The sequence below is a fragment of the Triticum dicoccoides genome, chromosome 7B, assembly GCF_002162155.2.
Source record: "Triticum dicoccoides isolate Atlit2015 ecotype Zavitan chromosome 7B, WEW_v2.0, whole genome shotgun sequence".
Lineage (NCBI taxonomy): Eukaryota > Viridiplantae > Streptophyta > Magnoliopsida > Poales > Poaceae > Triticum > Triticum dicoccoides.
The window spans coordinates 770,048,288-770,070,239 of NC_041393.1; the positions used below are offsets into that span (position 1 = coordinate 770,048,288).

Here is a 21,952-nt window from a genome sequence, read left to right on the forward strand (position 1 = left end):
GTGTCAGGGTGGACACGGTCCGGGCCGGGTCCGAGCCGATGTTTGGACCGGCCGCCGGCGGTCCGGGCCGGACCGGACCGAGCAGCCTGACGGTCCTGATTTCAGGGACCAGACTGGCGACGACGAAGCTCGGGCCGGACCGAGCGGACCGGCCAACGACCACCGGCGGCGACTTGCAGGGTGCAGCGGCGAGGTGTACGACGTGCGCAGGTGCTGTGGCGAGGTGGGTGACATGCGCGAGCGCCGGTATCGAGATGGGCGACGTGCCGTGGGAAGTGCGTGGGCGCCGCGGTTCTTTGCCATGAACGTGCACATGTTTGTTGATTAGCAGTTTTTCCGTTGCATGCAAGTAATCCATCGTGTGCATGAGCCCATGATTTCTCGTGTGCGGGCCTTGCGTGATTAGCGGATCAAATGGAACGTGGATTTAATCATCAAACGGTAACGTGATTTTTGGATCAAGCCATGTTTCTCTCGTACTTCCAGTTTTCTGTTTTACTGAACAAAAGGAAACGGTACCATGAGATCGCGCATGACGTGATTATAGGAAGCTGGCGGTATAAAATCTGGCACCTTCCAAAACAACACTTGCCTGATTTGTTGGACGAGAAAATCACCGCCCAGCGTTTCTCCCACGATGCGAAAATCATGGCCCAGCGCTTCATGCGTGCGTGCGTGCTCTGCTGAAACTGTTGCCGTGATCGAGAACTCGCGAACGGCGGCAGTGCACGCACGGCATCGACGGCGAGGGGCGGAAAGAGGCTATGGGGCACGAAGAGGAGAACAAGGAAGGAGAGGGCAAGCTCGGGGACACGGTGGTTCACCCAGCGGCTGCCGGTGTCCGCGACGATGACTGCGTTTCTCGGTCCGCTCGGTCGGCTCGGTTAAAGACCGGACCGGACCGACATTTTCTCGGGCCTGATATGGCAGACCGGACCGTCCAATTTATGTAGCGGGCCAGGACCGAGCGGGCCAAGACCGAACGGGCCACGAGCGGGCCGAAAAGCCTGCTCGGTACGTCCACCCTGAGGGGGGAGCAGCACCTGCTCTGGTGGTCGAGCCTTGCCGCGGTTGAAGGAGAGCACCACGGCCGGCACCAGTTCCTGCCTGCTGCAGTTGCGGTGGTTGCCCCCCGCGCCCAGCAGCACCACCGGCAGCGGCGAGCGCAACGGCGTGGCCTCCCCCGACAGTCCCCACCACCGCGGCGGCTGGAGTGCCATGACCAGCACCGACGGCGGCATCCGCACCAACGGCGGTCGGTGGTCCTCGCTTGCCGGGCGGCGGCCCGCGTCCAACCATCTTGTCGGCGCAGGCGACTCGAGGCGCTCGTCCCTCTCGCAGCGTCGGGAATCCTGGTTCGAAAACCCTAGGCGCAGCCACGGCATGAGGCGAGATCGATACATGCACGCCTGTACGTGCGGGAACGGCCAACGGGCTCGGCTTGGGCTCCCAACTGTGCGTCGCCCGAGTCTAGGAGGCCCACGACCGGCTCCTCATTCAAACGGACCTCATTACCCAAAAGCGAATTCAAACGAGCCCTTCTGGCAGTTCGAATGTCGCTCGCCGATCTCGCCACCGACGGCCTCGACAGCGGTGACAATCGACCCTTCTTTCCTTTGTTCTTCTTTTTTCGAGTAACTAGAGTCCAAGAATCCGGCAGAAACTCAGATAAAGTCACAGGTTCGCGGAAAACCTTAGGAATCGGACCGATCCAAGGTTTCATTGTCGGTTTGGAATTTTGAGTTTTCGAATGCCGACGTTCAAGAACCCCTTTTGATCAGCGGCTACTCCGTCGGTCCTGAAGCTTGAGGAGGCAGTAACGAACCTGTGGATTTGTGATCTTCCTCTTGATCTTCATCATCGCTGTCAATCAAAGCCCAAAATCGCCCTCCCGGTCTCGCAGGCACCGTCGTCTCCGTCAAGTCAATCATCTCTGATCTCGTTGGACGTTGATCTACCTGCACACGATCACCAACCACCACGTGAAAACCATCAAGGCTAAAACGAATCCCTACCTCGATCGAGTCACCGTCCGGCAAGTAGTCGCCGGCTAGGACGTCATTCTCCAAATCGAATAAAGTCATCCAGCACGAAAGATGGGAGAGACGGACGCGGCCTTCGATCCAATTGCTAGGATCTGATTCCGCCATGAACTGAACACGCCATTGCGTGAATCTCCCTTGGCCCTGGCCAATCTCTTTCAGCGCTGAATTGGCTCACGGTCCCGACGCCCCCTCCTTTCTTTCCGACACCATCGAGGCAATCGGATGTAGCGATCCGGGGCGCGATCCACCCAACAACTCTCCCGTCGAGGCATGAGGCGGCCGCGGCGGCGTAGATCCGGCCACCGGAAGCGGCAAGGGCCCGCTACACATCATGGCAAGGGGCGGCGGCGGCGAAGAGCCGGCCACCGACGGCGGCAAAGGGCCGCCCGCCTCAGGCGGCCGAGTTTCCGCCTCCCTCATTTCCGCTATATGTGGAATAAGGCTTTCTTCTATCCATAATTGAATAAGGTGGAACACTGATATTTCAAAATCGTCAGGAAAAGCAGCAATATAGAGAAAACAAGATTTCAAATAATGACTTCACAGATCTTTGTAACTGCGAGCTAGTATGTCTCGCATCATCTGTGTATCCTTGGTTGATGGCCAACCCGATATATGACCATGTTTGTCTATTCAGATTCTTTGACAAATGACCCCCCAATACGGCAAGTGCAAGAGGCAATCCATCACATTTCTTTGCAAGCTTTCTTCCAAGTTTTTCAAACTCATTCACATCATCTATAACAGACCTAATATATGATGGTAGTGCTATGCTACTAAAAAGTTCCCAACTCCTCTCTTCATCTAACTTCTTCAAAGGATGGACATAGGTTGGCATTTGGACATGATTTGCAACATCTTCTTTCCGTGTAGTTAACAATACTCTACTGCCGTTGGTTGCATCTGGAAAGGCATTAACTCTTGTGTTCAACTGCTCCCATGTGTCTGTTTCCCACACATCATCAAGAACTACTAGGTATCTTTTTTGAAGGAGAAAATCACGGATCTTCTTTCCCACCTGGTACTCATCCATTTCATCAATTTCTCTAGAACAATCTTTGCCCTCTATTATTTGTTTCATAATATTCTTAGTAAGTCAACGCCCTTGGACGTTTGAGACACGGTCACCCAAGCCATTGTGTTGAAGTGCTCTTTGACTCTGGATGAAGTGTATACTTTTCTTGCGAGTGTTGTTTTCCCTGCTCCACCCATGGCAACAATCGACACATCACTAAGCATGCTCTCATTGTCAACTAATTTTCCAACTATTTCATTATGCTCATCCTGAAAACCAACCATGAAAATATCATCTTATGAGTTCTGGTGCATAACGCTGAAATCCTGTGGAAGCTCATCCACCACTACAACCGTGTCAGCCAAATCAATTTTCAAATTATCCACACTTGCAAAAATCTCAGTGAGCTTTCTCCTTACACACTGAATTTCAACACCAATCTTATGAAGGGTGGCCAAGTCACTCGGCAGGCGAGCATACCTTGAGATAGCACCCATGAATGCCCTCTTGAGCCTGTTTCTGTTTTCCATGTAATCTGCAGCTTCAATGACATTCTGAGCTTCGTAAGCCACATCTCTGATCTGTTTCACCAAGACAACAACTAGTGCATTTCCAGAGCTCCATTTACTGTCAGCGTCTTTAAGGTACGCTTGCAACCTCACGAGCTCAGCTCTCAAGAGCCCCACTTCAAGGGTGACTGCACACAAGAATGTGGTCTCCTGGATCACAATGTTGCTCAAGTTTCTGAGTACCGCAATAACAGCAGCCTCGGCCATTGATTGCTAGCTCCTTTAGAGACGGAAATATATGTGTGCTTGGTTAGAGGCAGCAACCTCTTGTGCAGTCACTCCACTTCGCTACCACTAGCTAACTAGCTAGCATGGCGGATAGAGATGTACATGAGGGGAGTGAGAGCACGCAAGAGGTGAGCATTCATGGATCGGATGAATTTGCGCTGAGGTAGTGAGGAGCACAAGGGAGAGACTGGGAAACTCACCGGCATCGAATGGCAGCAGGAGGGTCTTCTCCTTCTGCTCGCTTGCCCCCGCCTTGCTCAGATCTCCTTCACCGGGAGAAATTTTCTTCTCTTGTGTGACTCGAATTAAGACGCCTTTAGTGTAAGGACGATGCCATCGACCAGCTGAGGGGAGAGAGCTCAAGAAGGGATGAGCATTTGTGCTGGGGAGAGAGGAGAAAGAAGGGATGATAGATGGTTACACACCGTCACCGGCCGGAGCCTTGAGGGTCTTCGATGTTACCGGATCGCGGAAACTCCTTGCATCACGCCAGGATGTGGTAGGTAGAAACAGAGGTGTATGGTCTGGACAGGAAGAAGAATCATAGAGGAAGGCTTGGGATTACAGAGATAACAATATTCAGTATTACAGATCGATGTCCTATTCTCCTCAAGCTAGCCTATATGTAGGTATTGTTACAGGCCATAGTGGGTCGACCCATCAGGCCACTCATACACACACACCGGTGGGCGCAACCCAGGTCGTTGCATGCCCCTCGTCTTGAGAAACAGGACGCCCTCATACTGTTCAACATCTTGCTGTCGTCGCTGGTGCCAGCAGTGATGTCCACTCCCATGTTGTCGTCGAGGGGAAGGCCACACCAGGCAAGCTTCACTTGCAGTCGTGTATGTACGCCTACCTGCACCAAGCGAGACTGTAATACTTGAGCAGGGTGAAGCGGCGTCGAGATCTGGAGAGCAGCAACCATGTCACTGGTGCTATTATCTTGTGTTGGAGGTTGTGCAGGTTTCAACAGAGAGACGTGGACCACTGGATGGAATTTGTTGGCAGCTAGAAGGGCAAGCCGGCAAGCCACTTCACCCACTTTTTCCAAAATCTGGTAAGGACCAAAGTATTTGAATCCCAGCTTGTGGTTTGATCTCCTCACTACTAATTGCTGCACATACGACTGAAGTTTCAGGTATGCCCAATCACCCACTACAAACTGGCGATCTGAGCGGTGTTTATCTTCTTGTGTTTACATGCACTGTTGAGCACGCAGAAGATGTTCCCAAATCAGGCCCTGCTTAAGGTTGCGCTCAGCTAACCAGCCTGACAGATCAAAGGACAATGAACTCTAGAGATTGGCAATGCTTGAGTGTCTTGGTTGGTATGCATAGAGAACTTGGAATGGTGTTCTGCCCAGTGCTGAGCGATATATTATTGTGCCAGTACTCTGCTTGTGGTAGCCAATAAGCCCTTTTCTTGGGAGCTGAGTGAACCATGCACCTCAGAAATGTTTTGAGACATTGGTTGAGTTTTTCAGATTGACCATCAGTTTCTGGATGACTGGCAGAACTCATGTTCATCTTTGTGTCAGTTAGTTTGCACAGCTCCTGCCACAGAGTGCTTGTGAAAATAGGATCTCTGCCAGTGACTATCACCATGGGCAGACCATGCAGTTTATACACATTGTCCAGGTATACTTGGGATACTTGGAGGGCAGTGAATGGATGAGCCAGAGGCAGGAAGTGGCCATACTTGCTGAACTTGTCAATGACCACCAAGATAGTGTCAAAATTCTTTCTCTTGGGTAGACCTCCAATAAAATCCATGGTAACCAAATTCCATGCTTCTTTAGGTACTGGCAGAGGGCTGAGCAGGCATGGCTTTCTGATATGTTCAGCTTTAGCTTGGTGACACACGGTACATCCTTTAACATAGTTTTGGATATCTTGCTTCATGGAAGGCCAAGCAAACAGAGCTTTGATCCTTTGGTATGTACCCTGGAAGCCCGAGTGACCCCCCACTCCACTAGAATGTAAGGATAACTTGATTGCTTTGTGAGCTTCAGTATTATGACCCAGCCACACCCTGTCTTTGTATCTGATGATGCCTTGATGTAATACATATCCCTTGTCATTAGAGCCAGATAGTGCTAATTCTTGGAGTAGTTGTTTGTCCTCCTCATGTTGCTGACATCCTTCGGATACAACAGTCAACCATTTGGATGTGCAAAAAGAAATTGTATGTAGTTCACTAGGAGTAGGTGATCTTGAGAGAGCATTAGAAGCAGTCACTACTATGGAAAAGCCTAGCAGTAGCACGGGTTTTAGGTATACCAGTAGCGCGGGTGCCCGTGCTACTGATATGGCGCTACAGCTAACTCGTAGTACTACTACGTCTGTTAGTAGTAGCGTGGATACCACCCGCGCTACTACTAACTAGTAGTAGCATGGGTCTGGAGCCTCGCTACTGCTAACTAATTAGGAATTAGAAAAAAATCGAACCATGGCTGCTGCTGCTAGCTAGGCGTCATCGTCCTCTTCATGCATGGTCGATGCTGATCCTGGAGGGGATGAAGTCGTCCATGGTGATGGTTCTTCCCCATCCAACTCTTCTCCACACCTCTTCTTTGCTGCTGCTATAAAAAAGAGATAAGGATTAGAAGACGAAGAGAGAGAGAGAGAGAGAGAGAGAGAGAGAGAGAGAGAGAGAGAGAGAGAGACGAGTAGGTGCAGCAACTCACCGGTGGCCGCCGGAGTTGGAGCCGAAACCCTAGGTGACACCATGGGTTGCGTTCATCAAAGATCTGGTCGTTGTCATGGGCGGCGCTCTGTTGGATCTTCCTCTCCTTCCAGCAGCGGAGGAGGAGAAGGAGGAGGAGGAGGAAGGAGGGGCAGCAGAGGAGGAGGAGGAGTAGGAGGAAGGAGGGGCAGCAGAGGAGGAGGAGGAGGAGGAAGGAGGGGCTACGGTGGAAGAGGAGGTCGCCGGATTTGAGGGAGACGTCGAGGTGCGAGGCCAGTAGTTGCAACGGGCAAGGAAGGGCGTCACATGTGGGAGGGAGAAGTGAAATTGAGAGAGTGTGTGGGTCTGGAATTGGGCCTCCGTGCGCTATGTTTATACATGTGTTGGTGGGTTGATAATAGTAGCACTGGGTTTATACCCACGCTACTACTATGGCATTGTCCCGGAGTGCATGGTGGAGGCCACTTAGTAGTAGCGTGGGGTTTATAACCCACGCTACTACTATCGACTTAGTAGTAGCGTGGGTTTATAATCCGCGTTACTACTACGGCTGGTCCCGGGAGGCACGGTGGAAATCACTTAGTAGTAGCAAGGGGTAAAAACCCACACTACTACTATCAACTTATTAGTAGCGAGGGGTAAAAACCCGCGCTACTAGTAAGTAGCAGTAGCGAGGGGTATAAACCCGCGCTAGTAGTAAGCGTCTGCCTATAAGCTTTTCCCTAGTAGTGAGTATTATCCTGTCCTTTCTTGTATAAGATCTTATACCTCAGTCCCAACAACTTCAAGAGTGCCTTTTGTTGCATAGGGCTACTGATTTGCTGATCTTGTAAATGTGTCAAGCTTTTATGATCTGTTTCCAAAGTAAATGGAGCATGATGTGAGTAACTTCTCCACTTATCCACAGCTAATATGACAACTAGACACTCTTTTTCATAAGTGGAGAGGGCTTGAGCTTTGGGACCCAGGGCTTTTCTTAAGTAGGAAATAGGATGTCCTTCTTGCATTAACAGTGCCCCAATTCCATTGTTGCTAGCATCAATCTCAATCACAAATGGTTTTTTGAAATTAGGCAGTGCTAGTACAGGGGTTTGAGCTAGGGCAGTTTTCAAACTCTGAAATGCAGCTTCTGTAGTAGGTGTCCAAGTGAACATCACGTCTTTCAGTAAATCAGAGAGGCTCCTGCTGATAATGCCATAGTGTTTGATGAACCTTCTATAATATCCGGGAAGGCCTAAAAAACCTCTTACTTCCTTCATATTGGTTGGTACTGGCCAATCTTTCAGAGTTGCAATTTTAGCAGGGTTAGTTTGGACTCCAGCTCCACTGATCACATGACCTAAGTATTCCAGCTCCTGTTGGGCAAAGGAGCACTTGCTGAACTTCACATACAACTGGTTTTCTTGCGGAATAGTGAAGACTTGTTCCAAATGTTCTAAATGCTCTTCCAATGTTTCACTATAGATAAGAATATCATCCATAAATACTAGAAAACATTTTCTCAGTAAAAGTGCAAACAAGATATTCATGGCAGCTTGAAAAGTTGCAGGGGCATTAGTTAACCCAAATGGCATTACTTTGAATTCATACAGGCCATGATGTGTTTTAATTGCAGTTTTGTGCTCTTCCCCATCAACCAATTTGATCTGATGGTAGCCAGCCCTCAAATCCAACTTTGTGAACTATTTTTTCTCCTGCTAGTTCATCCAGAAGTTCTTCCACAATAGGCATTGGATATTTGTGTTGTACTGTCACTGAGTTAAGCCTTCTATAATCTACACAGAATCTCCAGGTACCATCTTTCTTTCTGACCAGCAACATAGGGGAGGCAAAGGAGCTAGTGCTATGTTGGATAACTCCTTGGGTAAGCATAGTAGCTACTTGAGTTTCTATTTCTTGCTTTTGCATAGGATTGTACTGGTATGGTTTATCATTGATAGGTTTTGCTCCAGGTAGTAGAGGTATCCGATGGTCAAACTCCCTGTGGGGAGGCAAAGTGTCAGGAGTAGTGAACAATTGCTGGTGCTTGTCAATAAGTGGTTGAACCTCAGGTGGAATGCAGGTTTCTACCATAGGTCTCTCTTCCATATGACAGAGGTGAATTACTTGCTCAACTGCTCCAGTATTCAAAAGTCCTTGTAAGTCTTTCCCATAAATGGTTGTGCAAGAGGTAAGTTTATCTTTAACTCCCCTGAGTGTGATTCTTGTTCCTTGGTATTTAAACCTCATGACCTTGTTTCTCCAGTCGACCCACATAGGGCTCATCGTTTCCAGCCACTGCATTCCCAGGATGATAACATAGGTGCCCAATGGAAGAACCTTGAATTGGGTGTTGAAGGTATTCCATTGACAGAACCATTGTAGGTTGGGTACGTGTGTATTGCAGGGCAAACTGCCTCCATTTGCCGCAGTCATAGTTGCAGCAGGGATTTCTTCAGTTGAGCACTTCAGTTCCTTTGCCAAATCAGCTCGAATGAAGTTAGTGGAGCTGCCAGAATCCACCAGAATGAGTAGCTGACGCTTGCCCACCATGCCTTGCAACTTGATACTCTCTTTAGAAGATGTTCCAGTAGCTTATTGTACGGACAGTTTCATATAGTCATCACTGTCTTTGTCGAAGGGCTGGTGTCAGTGTCAAAACCGGCGGATCTCGGGTAGGGGGTCCCGAACTGTGCGTCTAGGCGGATGGTAACAGGAGACAAGGGACACAATGTTTTTACCCAGGTTGGGGCCCTCTCGATGGAGGTAAAACCCTACTCCTGCTTGATTAATATTGATGATATGGGTAGTACAAGAGTAGATCTACCACGAGATCAAGGAGGCTAAATCCTAGAAGCTAGCCTATGGTATGATTGTTGATGTTGTAGTTGTTGTGTCCTACGGACTAAAACCCTCCGGTTTATATAGACACCGGATAGGTTAGGGTTACACAGAGTCGGTTAGAATGATAGGAGATCTACATATCCGTATCGCCAAGCTTGCCTTCCACGCCAAGGAAAGTCCCATCCGGACACGGGACGAAGTCTTCAATCTTGTATCTTCATACTCTTGGAGTCCGGCCGTGACGATAGTCCGGCTATCCGGACACCCCCTAGTCCGGGACTCCCTCAGTAGCCCCTGAACCTGGCTTCAATGACGATGAGTCCGGCGCGCATATTGTCTTCGGCATTGCAAGGCGGGTTCCTCCTCCGAATACTTCATAGAAGGTTTTGAACACAAGGATAGTGTCCGGCTCTGCAAAACAAGTTCCACATAACACCGTAGAGAGAATAACTTTTGCACAGATCTGCTGACGTATTCCGCGGCGTGACATCACACCACGGCCAGGCCTTTATATGAATCGTTTTTTACTGTTCCACCTCAGCGTGTTTAGCGAGGCAGTTTCCTTGGCACGTCTTATCAAAGCATAGATCGTGCCCCCTTATTCCGGGATTCTCATCAATACGGACGTGGGTAACCCATCCGCGCCATTGATTACGGCGCTTGGGGAATAAGCGAGTTTTACCAGGCTGGTGGGGGACGCATAGCTTCGTCCGTCCATATAAGGGGATAAGGATCCACCTTTTCACCTACGCCTTCTTCCTCCTTTGCTTATCCATTTCCGTGCACTCGAGCTCTAGCGCCCAAGTCCGCACATCCCACCTCGACCTTTCTCCAATCATGTCAGGAGCAGGAGGCAGGTGGATGGCCTCCTCCGTCAAGGAAGGGCACATCACCAAGTTGCAGGAGGCCGGATACTTGTCCGGCAACATCGCGTACAGGCTGCCCGAAGCGGGGCAGCTCATTCCAACCCCCGAGCCCCATGAGAGGGTAGTGTTTCTACCCCACTTCCTCCGCGGACTAGGTTTTCCACTTCACCCTTTCGTCCGGGGGCTCATGTTCTACTACGGCCTGGACTTCCACGACCTGGCCCCGAATTTCATCCTCAACATTTCGGCGTTTATCGTTGTGTGTGAGGCCTTCCTCTGCATCCAGCCCCACTTCGGCTTATGGCTGAAGATCTTCAATGTCCGGCCGAAGGTAGTGGGCGGCCGTCAAGCGGAGTGCGGAGGCGCCATGGTTGGCAAGATGGCCAAGGTCCTATGGCGCGAGGGCGCTTTGTGGAGACAATAAAGGGGTGGCAATCAGGGTGGTTCTACATCACCGAGCCACGCGACCCTGAATGGGCGGCGGCCCCCGAATTCAGATCTGGCTTCCCCACACGGCTCTCGTCATGGAAAGAAACGGGCCTGACGTGGGGGGATTCGGAAGAGCTATCGGGACTCCAGACATGCGTCCAAAACCTGGTGGACAAGAATCTCAAGCTTGTCGACGTAATCCAGGTGATGCTCATCCGCCGGATTCTCCCCTGCCAACGACGGGCCTTTAATTTGTGGGAGTTCGATCCGGCACAGCACCGAACCTTGAGCCGGCTCTTCGACACTATGTACGAAGATGCCTAGAAGGTGCTGTTCAAGGGTGCTGAAGCCCCAACATCCGCTACCAAAGATCGCGGGTACAGCGCACGACGTCCAGCCGGCGAGGTAAGTTATTTTACCCTTTACGGGACTCTTTTTTCATAGATTGATTCTATGCGGGATCTAAAACTCCCTAATTTTTGACAGGACTGGCTGAAGACGGCCGGATAGATTAACTGTCCAGCTCCTTTGCCGGAAGACCCGGAGGACGCCCGATTGACGGGGTTGTTGGCTCCGGCGCCTCATGTGGTGCCGGAGAAGAAGGCCAAGAAGGAGGCCACAGGAACTCGAAGGAGTTCCCGACGCCAGGTGCTGTCAGATTCTGAAGCAGAATCTTCTCCTGAGGACGAGGAGGAAGAAGAAGAAGCTCCTCCCCCAGTGAGGGAGGAGAAGAAAAGGAAGGCCGTCCCAACGGGGGAGGCCGGAGGGTCCAAGAAGGGAAGAACCCTTCCTCCGGACTTCTCCACCAACGTTGACGACGACAAGGAGGACTGGCCAACAAGGGCCAAGCCCCTGGCGAGATCGTAAGTGTCCAGATACCCATGGTTTTTCATAATTGCATAGTGTTCTCTAATGCCGAACAATCATGCAGCCCGCCTAAGGGCGAGCTTCCCAATTCATCGAGCGGGTCCCTGGGCTCGTCGGAAATGGAGAGTGCCTCGCCTCCGGCCGCCTCCTCGCCTCACGCCGCGGACGACACCGCGGTGGGGCCCCAAGGAGGGCTTGGTCAAGAGGAGGTAGCGCAGGAGGCGCCACAAGGCGACCTCCCGGACTCCAGGCGACCTCCCGGACTCCAGGCGCGCGGGGGGCAAGACCCCCAGGGGCTCTAAGCCCGACCCTTGTCCGGACTCCATGCCAGAACCATCAGCGGTTCCGAAGTCCGGAAAGCGGATCCTTCGCAAGAAGGGTAAGACGCTGGTGTCCTCCGTCCAACCGGAGGCACCGGATAGCTTACTGGAGGCGCTCAATGGCGCCTCCATCGAGGAGGAGCACCGCACTATTATGAGTGCGGTGATCCGGACAGTTCAGTCCGCCAAGAGCGGACTGACCGAAGCCTGTACCAGCCTTCTAACAGGCTTTGAGGTGAGTTTAAAACATATAAAAATGTTACCGCATAGACAGTAGCCCCTGATGCTTAGTTCGGTGTTCGGAAAGAAAAGCCGGACTGAGGATCTAAAAAGATATACGCAGGAGTCTAATATAAGTATGTCAATATGGGAATGCAGGCTGTGCTGCTGACCTCTGCCGCACTGACTGCGGAGGTCAATACATTGAAGCAGAACCTCGAGCGTTCCGAGAACGAGCTCGGACAAGCCAAGAAGCAGCTCGAGGACAAGGAAGGTAAGAAATACCTTAATAAAGAAATACCTTATGGAAAATGTTTTGGTTGCAAAAAATAACAGGAATAACATGGGTACCGCAGGGGCCACGAACGAGGTGGATACCCTGAGGGAAGCGGTGGCCGTGGCCGAAAACAAAGCGGCTGCGGAGCGCACCGAGCGAGAGAAAGGGGAGGCGCAGCTGGCGGAGGTGCGGCAAGAGCTCCAGATTCTCGTGAAAAAACACAAGGGTTTGGAGCGTGACTCGAAGACCCGAGAGTCCGAGCTTGCCTCGGCTCTTGAGAGTGCCAAAGCTGCTAAGGCCGAGGCCCAAAAAGCCCTCCAAGAAATCGAAGCACTAAAGAAGATAGCGGCGGGTAAGGCATTCTTTATGCAAAGCAAGAATGTAAAAGTCAATTACCTATTACTTACCCGGATTCGGAGCTCTCTAGGAGCATTCGCAGATTTGCCCCGTAGTGCGTCTGATGCTGCCGCGTTCTACCGCGCCCAGGAGGTGAGCTCCACGGAGAAGGTGTTCTGGTCTCAGTATGCTGAGGCCGGACATCCGGTGCCCCTAAGCGACCAGCTGAAGCAGCTGGTCGAGCTCCACAAGGTCGCCGAACAGGCCATGAGGGGCCTTATAGAGCGGCTGTGGCCATTGGAGGCCATGCCCGGGAGCTACTTCGGCTTGGTGCAGCGGCTGGTGGATGCCTGTCCGCGGCTTGAAGTTATCAAGCGCTCCGTCTGCATTGAAGGGGTCCGTCGGGCCCTTGCCCGTGCTAAAGTGCACTGGGGCAAGCTGGATGCGGAGAAGCTTGTGACGGACGGGCCACCGAAGGGCCATGAGCATCGCACGCCCGAAATGTATTATGAGGGCCTCCTGAAGGGTGCTCGCCGAATAGCGGATGGGTGCTCCAAGGATGTAATTTTTGAATAGGCTCGCGTTTGTTATTCTGTACGCTGAAAACTTGTTCATATGCGCTAAGCAACTCTTATTAATTTAAAATATTACCTTCTGTGCGGTCATTTATCGAATTTGAGAGATGGCAAGTCGTTGGCTTCAGCCCCCATGCCACGAGTGCTGGGGTGTTCGGGATAAACTTGAGCACTCTTGTTCCCATTCTTGGGTCCATCTAGGGAGGTGCTCAACACAGCGAACAAGGCAACCGGACTTATAATGCTTGAACACTCTCACTTAGCCATAGAATTCTATAATTTTAAATTTCGGCGAAGCCCGTAGTATTCGGAAGACCGAGTTCGGGGCGCTATCCACGCCTTGGCCGAATAATTCCGGTTCCTCGCTCTAAGCGGCATAAGTCTTTAGGGACCTGAAAAAACCTTTCGAACAGCGGCCGGCTCTCGCCTTATCATGACAGTCAGTTTTAGCTTTCTCCACTGAGGTGCTCGACCCAGGATAACTGGGGCACAATCGCAGTGGTTCTCCCGGTGCTACCTTAGCCGATATAGCGGAACGTAAGGTACCAAAACACGGGAGCCGGGCAAACCCAACTATTGACCCAAGACATGATTCGGAGCCAATTCATATAATGCTATAAGTTCGGGGTGCCGCACTTATGAAAGTGTTCGGACTTTATCACACCATAATTTTGGGATACTCAAGCCCCTGGTGTATTGGCCGTGCCACAGTGTACGATTGCAACATGTCGTGAAAGGAACATATGTATATATATAAAGGAATTAAAGCAATAATAAGCAAGAGCTATGTATTGTTTATTCAAAAAGGTACTGCAATGGAAGCAGAATGATACAAATAGTGCGGTAAGCAAGGGATGGGACTATCTAACATGTCCCCCTCCAGGGGTAAGCTGCGGGATGGTATGTAAAACAGGTATAATGCTCATAACAGAGACCACCTGAGCACTTGACGTGGCCTTCCGCTTCCCTGGTTGTTGCATCGTGAGTTCGGCGATTCAAGTGCCGGACAGGACTGTTCGAAGACGGAGTCCTGAAAGTAAAAAAGAAAAGAAAGAAGGAAAAAAAAGAAAAAAAAAAGAAATGACACAAACGGTAGCCCCTGGTGCGGTCGAGCCGCACTCTTGGCGTGCCGTCGTCTTGCCCCTCCCCATATGCCCATGGTATCTCCAGAGCGTAATTATGTACGCGTAATACTGGTTTCGCAATTTCGTGAGGGCTGGGGTTGGGGCTGGATTGCTACTCGTGCTTGAATCGTGCCAGGTGGTCTTGTTGCAGGTTACTCCGGGCGCGCTTGGCAGTGTCCGGACGCTTAGTGGTCGGACTCGAGAATTGCCGTGAGAGGCTGCTTTGCACCTCCGCCGCGAGGGCCGCCGTATGCTCCTCCGTCCGGAGAGAGTGTTCGGTGTTTCCATTTACCGTGATTACTCCTCGAGGGCCTGGCATCTTGAGCTTGAGGTATGCGTAGTGCGGCACCGCATTGAACTTGGCAAATGCGGTTCGTCCGAGCAGTGCGTGATAGCCGCTGCGAAATGGGACGATGTCAAAGATTAACTCTTCGCTTCGGAAGTTATCCGGAGATCCGAATACCACTTCGAGTGTAACTGAGCCTGTACAACTGGCCTCTACACCCAGTATGACGCCTTTAAAGGTCGTATTTGTAGGTTTAATCCTTGAGGGGTCAATGCCCATTTTGCGCACTGTATCCTAATAAAGCAGGTTCAGGATGCTGCCGCCGTCCATCAGGACTCTAGTGAGGTGAAATCCGTCGATAATTGGGTCAAGAACCAATGCGGCGAAGCCGCCGTGACGGATGCTAGTGGGGTGGTCCCTTCGATCGAAGGTGATCGGGCAGGAAGACCATGGGTTGAACTTTGGGGCGACTGGCTCCATCGCATATATGTCCCTTAGTGCACGCTTCTGCTTCCTTTTGGGTATGTGGGTTGCGTATATCATGTTCACCGTCCGCACTTGCGTAGGAAAACCCTTCTGTCCTTTATTGCTCGGCGGCCGGGGCTCTTCCTCGTCATCGCTATACAGCCCCTTGTTATTGAGTTTGGCACTTAACTTGCCTGCTTGCTTGAACACCCAACAGTCCCTGTTGGTGTGATTGGCTGGGTTTTCGGGGTGCCATGTATCTGGCACAAGCGATCGAGTATTCGGTCCAAGTTGGACGGGCCCTGGGTATTTCTTTTGAATGGCTTCTTCCGCTGACCGGGTTTAGAGCCTCTGAATCCGGCATTGATGGCCGTATCTTCAGTATTATCGCCGTTAATGCGACACTTGTTCTTGTTGCGACGCGACCTGCCATTATTGTCCGTGGTATCCGGACTATCAGGATGTTTGGCCAAGTTGTTGCTTCGAGCTAGCCAGTTATCCTCTCCCGCACAAAAGCGAGTCATGAGGGTTGTGAGGGCTGCCATAGATTTCGGCTTTTCCTGTCCTAGGTGCCGGGCAAGCCACTCGTCACGGATGTTATGTTTGAAGGCTGCAAGGGCCTCTGCATCCAGACAGTCAACGATTTGATTTTTCTTTGTTAGGAACCGAGTCCAGAATTGTCTGGCCGATTCTTCTGGCTGCTGAATTATGTGGCCAAGGTCATCGGCGTCTGGTGGTCGCACATATGTGCCCTGGAAGTTATCAAGGAATGCGGCTTCCAGGTCCTCCCAACAACCAATTGATTCTGCTGGCAAGCTGTTGAGCCAATGCCGAGCTGGTCCTTTAAGCTTCAGGGGGAGTTACTTGATGGCATGTAGATCATCACCGCGGGCCATGTGGATATGGGGGAGATAATCCTCGATCCAGACCGCAGGATCTGTGGTACCATCGTATGATTCGATGTTTACGGGCTTGAAGCCCTCTGGGATTTGATGATCCATTACTTCATATGTGAAGCATAGTGGGTGTGCGGCGCCTCTGTATTGGGCTATATCACGACGTAGCTCATACGAGATTTGTCTACTGTGCTCGGCCCGGCCGGTTTTGCTGTATCCGGCGCGACGGTAATCATCCCGTGTTGCTGGGCGCCCACGCGATCCGTAGATCGACCTTGTATGTTTTGCCTTATCCTCCAATATATCTCGCAAGTCCGGCACGTTTTCCCTTGCCTTGGTACTTTTTGAGCGGCGTCGGGGTGTGGCTTGAGCGGAGGGTCGAGAGGCTTCTCTGTCGCGGCCACGGGGTGGCCGGTCTGCCATGTCGTGCACTGGCGACTTGGGTGCTTCCTTCTCTAGTCGAGGCAACGGCCTGCGTTTGGGGTAGCTTTTGGAGGGGCGTTCGAGTTCATACTCTTCGGCTGCAAGGACTTCAGTCCATCTGTCAGCTAGCAGGTCTTGATCAGCTCTAAGCTGCTGCTGCTTTTTCTTGAGGCTGCTTGCCGTGGCTATAAGCCTGCGTTTAAAACGCTCCTGTTCGGCGGGATCCTCAGGCACGACAAATTCGTCGTCGTCGAGGCTTGCCTCATCTTCGGAGGGAGGCGCTTAATTATCGTCCTCGACCTCTCTTTCTGCCGCACTATCGTGCGGACTTGCTTCTTCCTCCTCCCGCGCTGAATCCTGCTGGAGGGGGTTCTCTTCGGCACTGTCCGGAGTGCTATTATCTCCCGTGCCGGAATCACCGTTTTTATTGTGACGGGATTTAGAGCAGCGCCGCTGACGTCGGCGCTTCGGCTGTTTCTTGGAGGGGTCATCCTCCGTTGTTCCATCGCCGTTCCCATCTTTCGGGATGTCCACCATGTATATGTCATATGACGAGGTGGCCTTCCAGTGCCCCGTAGGCGCTGGGTCTTGGTTGTCTCCGGCGTCGTCGTCCATATCGTCGATGTCTTCGGAGTCATAATCGAGCATGTCGGTTAAATCATCGACAGTGGCTACAAAGTGGGTGGTGAGTGGGCGTTGAATTTCTTCGTCGCCCGCATCCCAACCTTCCTGTCCGTAGTCCGGCTAGGGCTCTCCGGATAAAGAGAGAGACTTTAGTGAATTCAGGATGTCGCCAATGGGCGAGTGCTGAAAAATGTCCGCGGCAGTGAACTCCATGACCGGCGCCCAATCGGATTCAATTGGCAGGGGCGCAGAGGGTTCGGAGTCCGGAGAGGAGTCCGACACCCTGGAGTCGAGGTCTTCGCAAAGGGCAGGGATGGAGTTCGGCTCGATCACCATAGAGATTGTAGCCCCCGAGGCGGTGTCCAACCACCCGTCCTCGATCGGGGAATCCGGCTCCGGATTAAGGGTCGGAGCAGATACTGATGCGGCCTCTGGGGCACTGTTCGGCTGCAGAGCGAGATCATGCCCATCGAGACAGTGTGGCACGCTTGGCTGCGGCTCGAATCCGTCGAAGATCAAGTCTCCGCGGATATCGGCCGTATAGTTCAAACTTCCAAATCTGACCTGATGACCAGGGGCGTAGCTTTCGATCTGTTCCAGATGGCCAAGCGAATTGGCCCGCAGTGCAAAGCCGCCGAACACGAAGATCTGTCCGGGGAGAAAAGTCTCACCCTGGCCCGCGTCGTTGTGGATGATCGAAGGAGCCATCGGGCCTATTGGTGACGACACAGAGGAACTCTCAATGAAAGCACCAATGTCGGTGTCAAAACCGGCGGATCTCGGGTAGGGGGTCCCGAACTATGCGTCTAGGCGGATGGTAACAGGAGACAAGGGACACAATGTTTTTACCCAGGTTCGGGCCCTCTCGATGGAGGTAAACCCTACTCCTGCTTGATTAATATTGATGATATGGGTAGTACAAGAGTAGATCTACCACGAGATCAAGGAGGCTAAACCCTAGAAGCTAGCCTATGGTATGATTGTTGATGTTGTAGTTGTTGTGTCCTACGGACTAAAACCCTTCGGTTTATATAGACACCGGATAGGTTAGGGTTACACAGAGTCGGTTACAATGGTAGGAGATCTACATATCCGTATCGCCAAGCTTGCCTTCCACGCCAAGGAAAGTCCCATCCGGACACGGGACGAAGTCTTCAATCTTTTATCTTCATAGTCTTGGAGTCCGGCCGTGACGATAGTCCGGCTATCCGGACACCCCCTAGTCCGGGACTCCCTCAGCTGGGAAACCTGCTCACTGTCAGATTCACTAGAAACAGACTCAGACGACTGCAGTGCATCCCATAACTCTTCCATTACATGTAATTGCACTTTACTGGGGCATTTGTGGCCAGGGCCATATTTCTCACCGCACTTAAAGCATTCCCCTCTCGCCCTACGCTGAGCCCAGAGTGTATCCACTCTGTCAAGCACTTTAACTTGATCCTCTGACCGTTTGTCTGTCGGAGAGGCCCCCATTATACCCTGATGCACATATGGTTTGGAACTGAACCGTGGCTCCCATTTCTTGCTGAATTTGGTTGTGTCTTTCACCAGCAATGCTTCTTGTGTTTGTTTTTGTGAGTAAGCCAAATCCATTGTACTCGGCTGTTGCAGCTTAACAGGTGCTCTTATAGCTGGCTTGAGACCTTCAACAAAACGGTTAATGAAGAACGTCTCGTCATAACACTGATTATAAACCAACATCTTATGCATGTGCTCCTCAAAGAGATGTGCATAATCATCCACCGTGTCAGTTTGTTTCAGTGCAAAGAACACATCATTATCTCTGGTGTATGTGTTTCTGTTGAATTTGGTGAACACCGCGACACGGAGGGCTGCCCAACTGTCAACCGTATGCATGGCTTCGTAAGTCTGAAGCCATCGAGATGCATTGCCTGCATAATGCATTGTTGCAAAATCGACCCATAACTATTGCTGCACATTGTACATCCAGAAATATTTTTCACACTACAATTTCCACCATTTGGGATCCTCTCCATCAAACTTGGGAAATTCAGATCGAGGAACGCGTGGTCTGTATTTGGTGTGATGCGATCGGTGGCTGTAATCAGGGGAGTGATCTAGGTCCTCATGATCATCCGAGAAATACTCACTGGCAGGGGATCGGGACTGAGACAAGTCACCGCCGTGTGGTTGTTGTCGATTCAGACGGATCCCTCGCTGATCGGTTGGCTGCAGTGCTTGCAAGCTACTCTGTCCTTCCATACGGAGTGTGCCGGAGCGCAGTGGTGGCGTTGGCGGTCGCTGCGAAGTAACCGTTGTTGGTACCTTCTCCAGCTGGTCGACGCGGAACACTACTCCCATCCAGCGCGCGCTTCATCTCGGCCATCGGCGTCGAGGGAATTGTTGGCGATGAGGACGTGGCCGAGGGTGGCCTCAGTGCGACCGAGCGAGGCCCTGGTCGTCTGCGTGAGCGCATTGTATGCCTTGGCGGACGAGGATCCGTACATGTCGAGAGAGTCCTGGAGCTCGTTCACCCTCTCCGATGTGGCGGCACTCACATCTAAGACCGCCTTGCTCTGCTGGATCGTGTCCTGCACCAATTTCTGCAGATCCACCACGGAGAGCTCCACCGCCGCCATGCTAGCTGAGAGCGTCGGCTTGTTGGAATGCGCCGTTGGTGCCGCTCGATCTGCTCGACTAGACGCAGGTACACCGAAGTGTTTTGCGCGGAATCGCCCGAGGGGATCCGCACCTTTTGCCTGGAATTAGGAGCTTATCGATGGATTGATCTGGAGATCGCGAGAATTTTTGGATCGGAGGAGGCGGATCGGTTGGGCTCTGAGTAGCAGATGCTAGGGGATCGCAGCAACTCCTTGCGTCACGCCAGGATGTGGTATGTAGAGACAAAGGTGTATGGCGTGGGGAGGAAGAAGAAGCACAGAGGAAGGCTTGGGATTACAGAGATAACAATATTCAGTATTACAGATGGATGCCCTGTTTTCCTCGAGCTAGGCTATATGTAGGTATTGTTACAGGCCACAGTGGGCTGGCCCATCAGGCTACTCACACACACACCGGTGGGCGCAGCCCAGCCCAGGTCGTTGCATATTCGATCTGCTTCAGATGGATCCCCGCGTCTCAGACCGTCGTCGAGCGGTGGCAGGAGCTTGTAGAGTAGCTAGCTAACTGGGTGGGCGAGTGTGTATGCTAGGTATCGTCTGATTGAGGAGCTTGGCACGCCTCTACCCTGCTACAGCTGCGTGGTTTCTACCGCTGTTTTTGCACGTTTCACGTGACATGCATCGAATACTGGTCGATTCCATCTTGCTTAATTGTTTCTAGCGTACTACTACTGCGGAGATGATATAGGCCCAGTTCTTTTGACCCGATTATGAAGATTCTGGGTCTGGAAAATCAAAAGCTAGAAAGAACTCGTTTTAATTCTATAGAATCATCAGAATCAGACCACAATCAATTCTGAGTCTGGAAAATCAAAAGCTAGAAAAAACTCGTTTTGATTCTATAGAATCGTCAGAATCAGACCACAATCGACAGTATAACTGAAAAGCAGCGTCTTGGGTCGATTCTGGCGATTCTGGACCTCCCGCAAATGAAAACGTTTGGGTTTTCAGACTGTACCCCTATTTCAGCACGAAATTACAGGCAAAATGCCCTTCCACAACCCGATCGACCGCGGCCCAGAAAACGCATCGGCCGCGCTCGCTCCCCTGTCCTCGCTCGATTCCCCTTCGCTCCAGGTTTCCTCCAGCCGCCGCTAGGGTTCCTGACCCGCCGCCCCTCCTCCCTCGACGAACGGCGGCCTTATCGAAACCCTGTCAGAGCAGACGAGCGCGGCCCCAACGTGCCCATCCGGGCGGCCGAAGCAGTGCTCAACGCCGCCTCCTCCGACCCCCATCCCGCCAGCCCCTGAGGTCCTCCGCCCCGCCGGCTCCGACCGCCACCCCCGCCTTCCTCCGCCGTCCTCTGCCGGCCCCGACGAGCCCATCCAGTTGGCTGCTACTGTCCTCTGTCCGCTGCCTCGGTGAGCCTCTCTGTACATGGAAGAGTGGATGGATGTAGATGATTTTTATCTCTTTTTTGTACATGGAACAATGGATTGCTAGATGGACGTAGATGATTTGCTTGATTGATGAATGGATGATGTTAGTTTATTTGTTAGATTCTTCTCTGTACATGAAACAAGAGTTCTTCTCTGTACCAAGTGTTAGCAATTCAACACTCAGTTTTAGTTCAGAGACATTACAGACATTGCAGCATACAACTCATTCCATAACCAGAGACCAAAATCTCAGAAAAGAACTCAACGGCTGATTCTGGTTGATTCTGTGGGAAGTTTTCCAAAAACTGACTCTGGAGAATCAAAAGCTAAAAAGAACTGGGCCATACTATCCTAGTGCCAGCAGGCAGGCAGCCATACAGCACGTCTTACAGAGAATACTACTATGATACTTCGTTCTCGACGTCTACAAGTGGAGGTTTTTCTAAGTGCAAATATAATGGGTGCACCTTTCTATATGAGCCGAGCTGCACGCGCTGCGTAGGTGCCGACAATGGGTCGCCGATCACCGACCGAGGTCGTGTTTGCGCGTGAGCTCAACAACGTTGGGCTCCATAATTTATTTATTTTGGATTGACGCACCCGAGGGTGGACAGGACAAAGGATCATGGGACATTCAGCTGTTCCTTCACTTGCTCCTCATCAAGACGTCCGCACCTTCTCCTTCGAGAGCCGCACCCAGTCAGTCCGCAGGGGAAGCGGCATCCACAACGGCTCCGGGTGGGAGCTACCCTCGGACCGAGAGTCACGTGCCGGCGACCACTTCTTGCCCATCTCTCCGGCCAGAGGTGCGGTGATGTGCGGCGGCGGCCGGTGGATATGTGGGAGAGCATGA

At 51.8% G+C, this 21,952-nt stretch overlaps 1 pseudogene; it reads right to left on the bottom strand.

The window, feature by feature from the left end:
- Positions 1–3,836, bottom strand: part of LOC119339780 — a 12,007-nt pseudogene extending 8,171 nt beyond the window's left edge.
- Between the last annotated feature and the right edge of the window lie 18,116 nt (positions 3,837–21,952).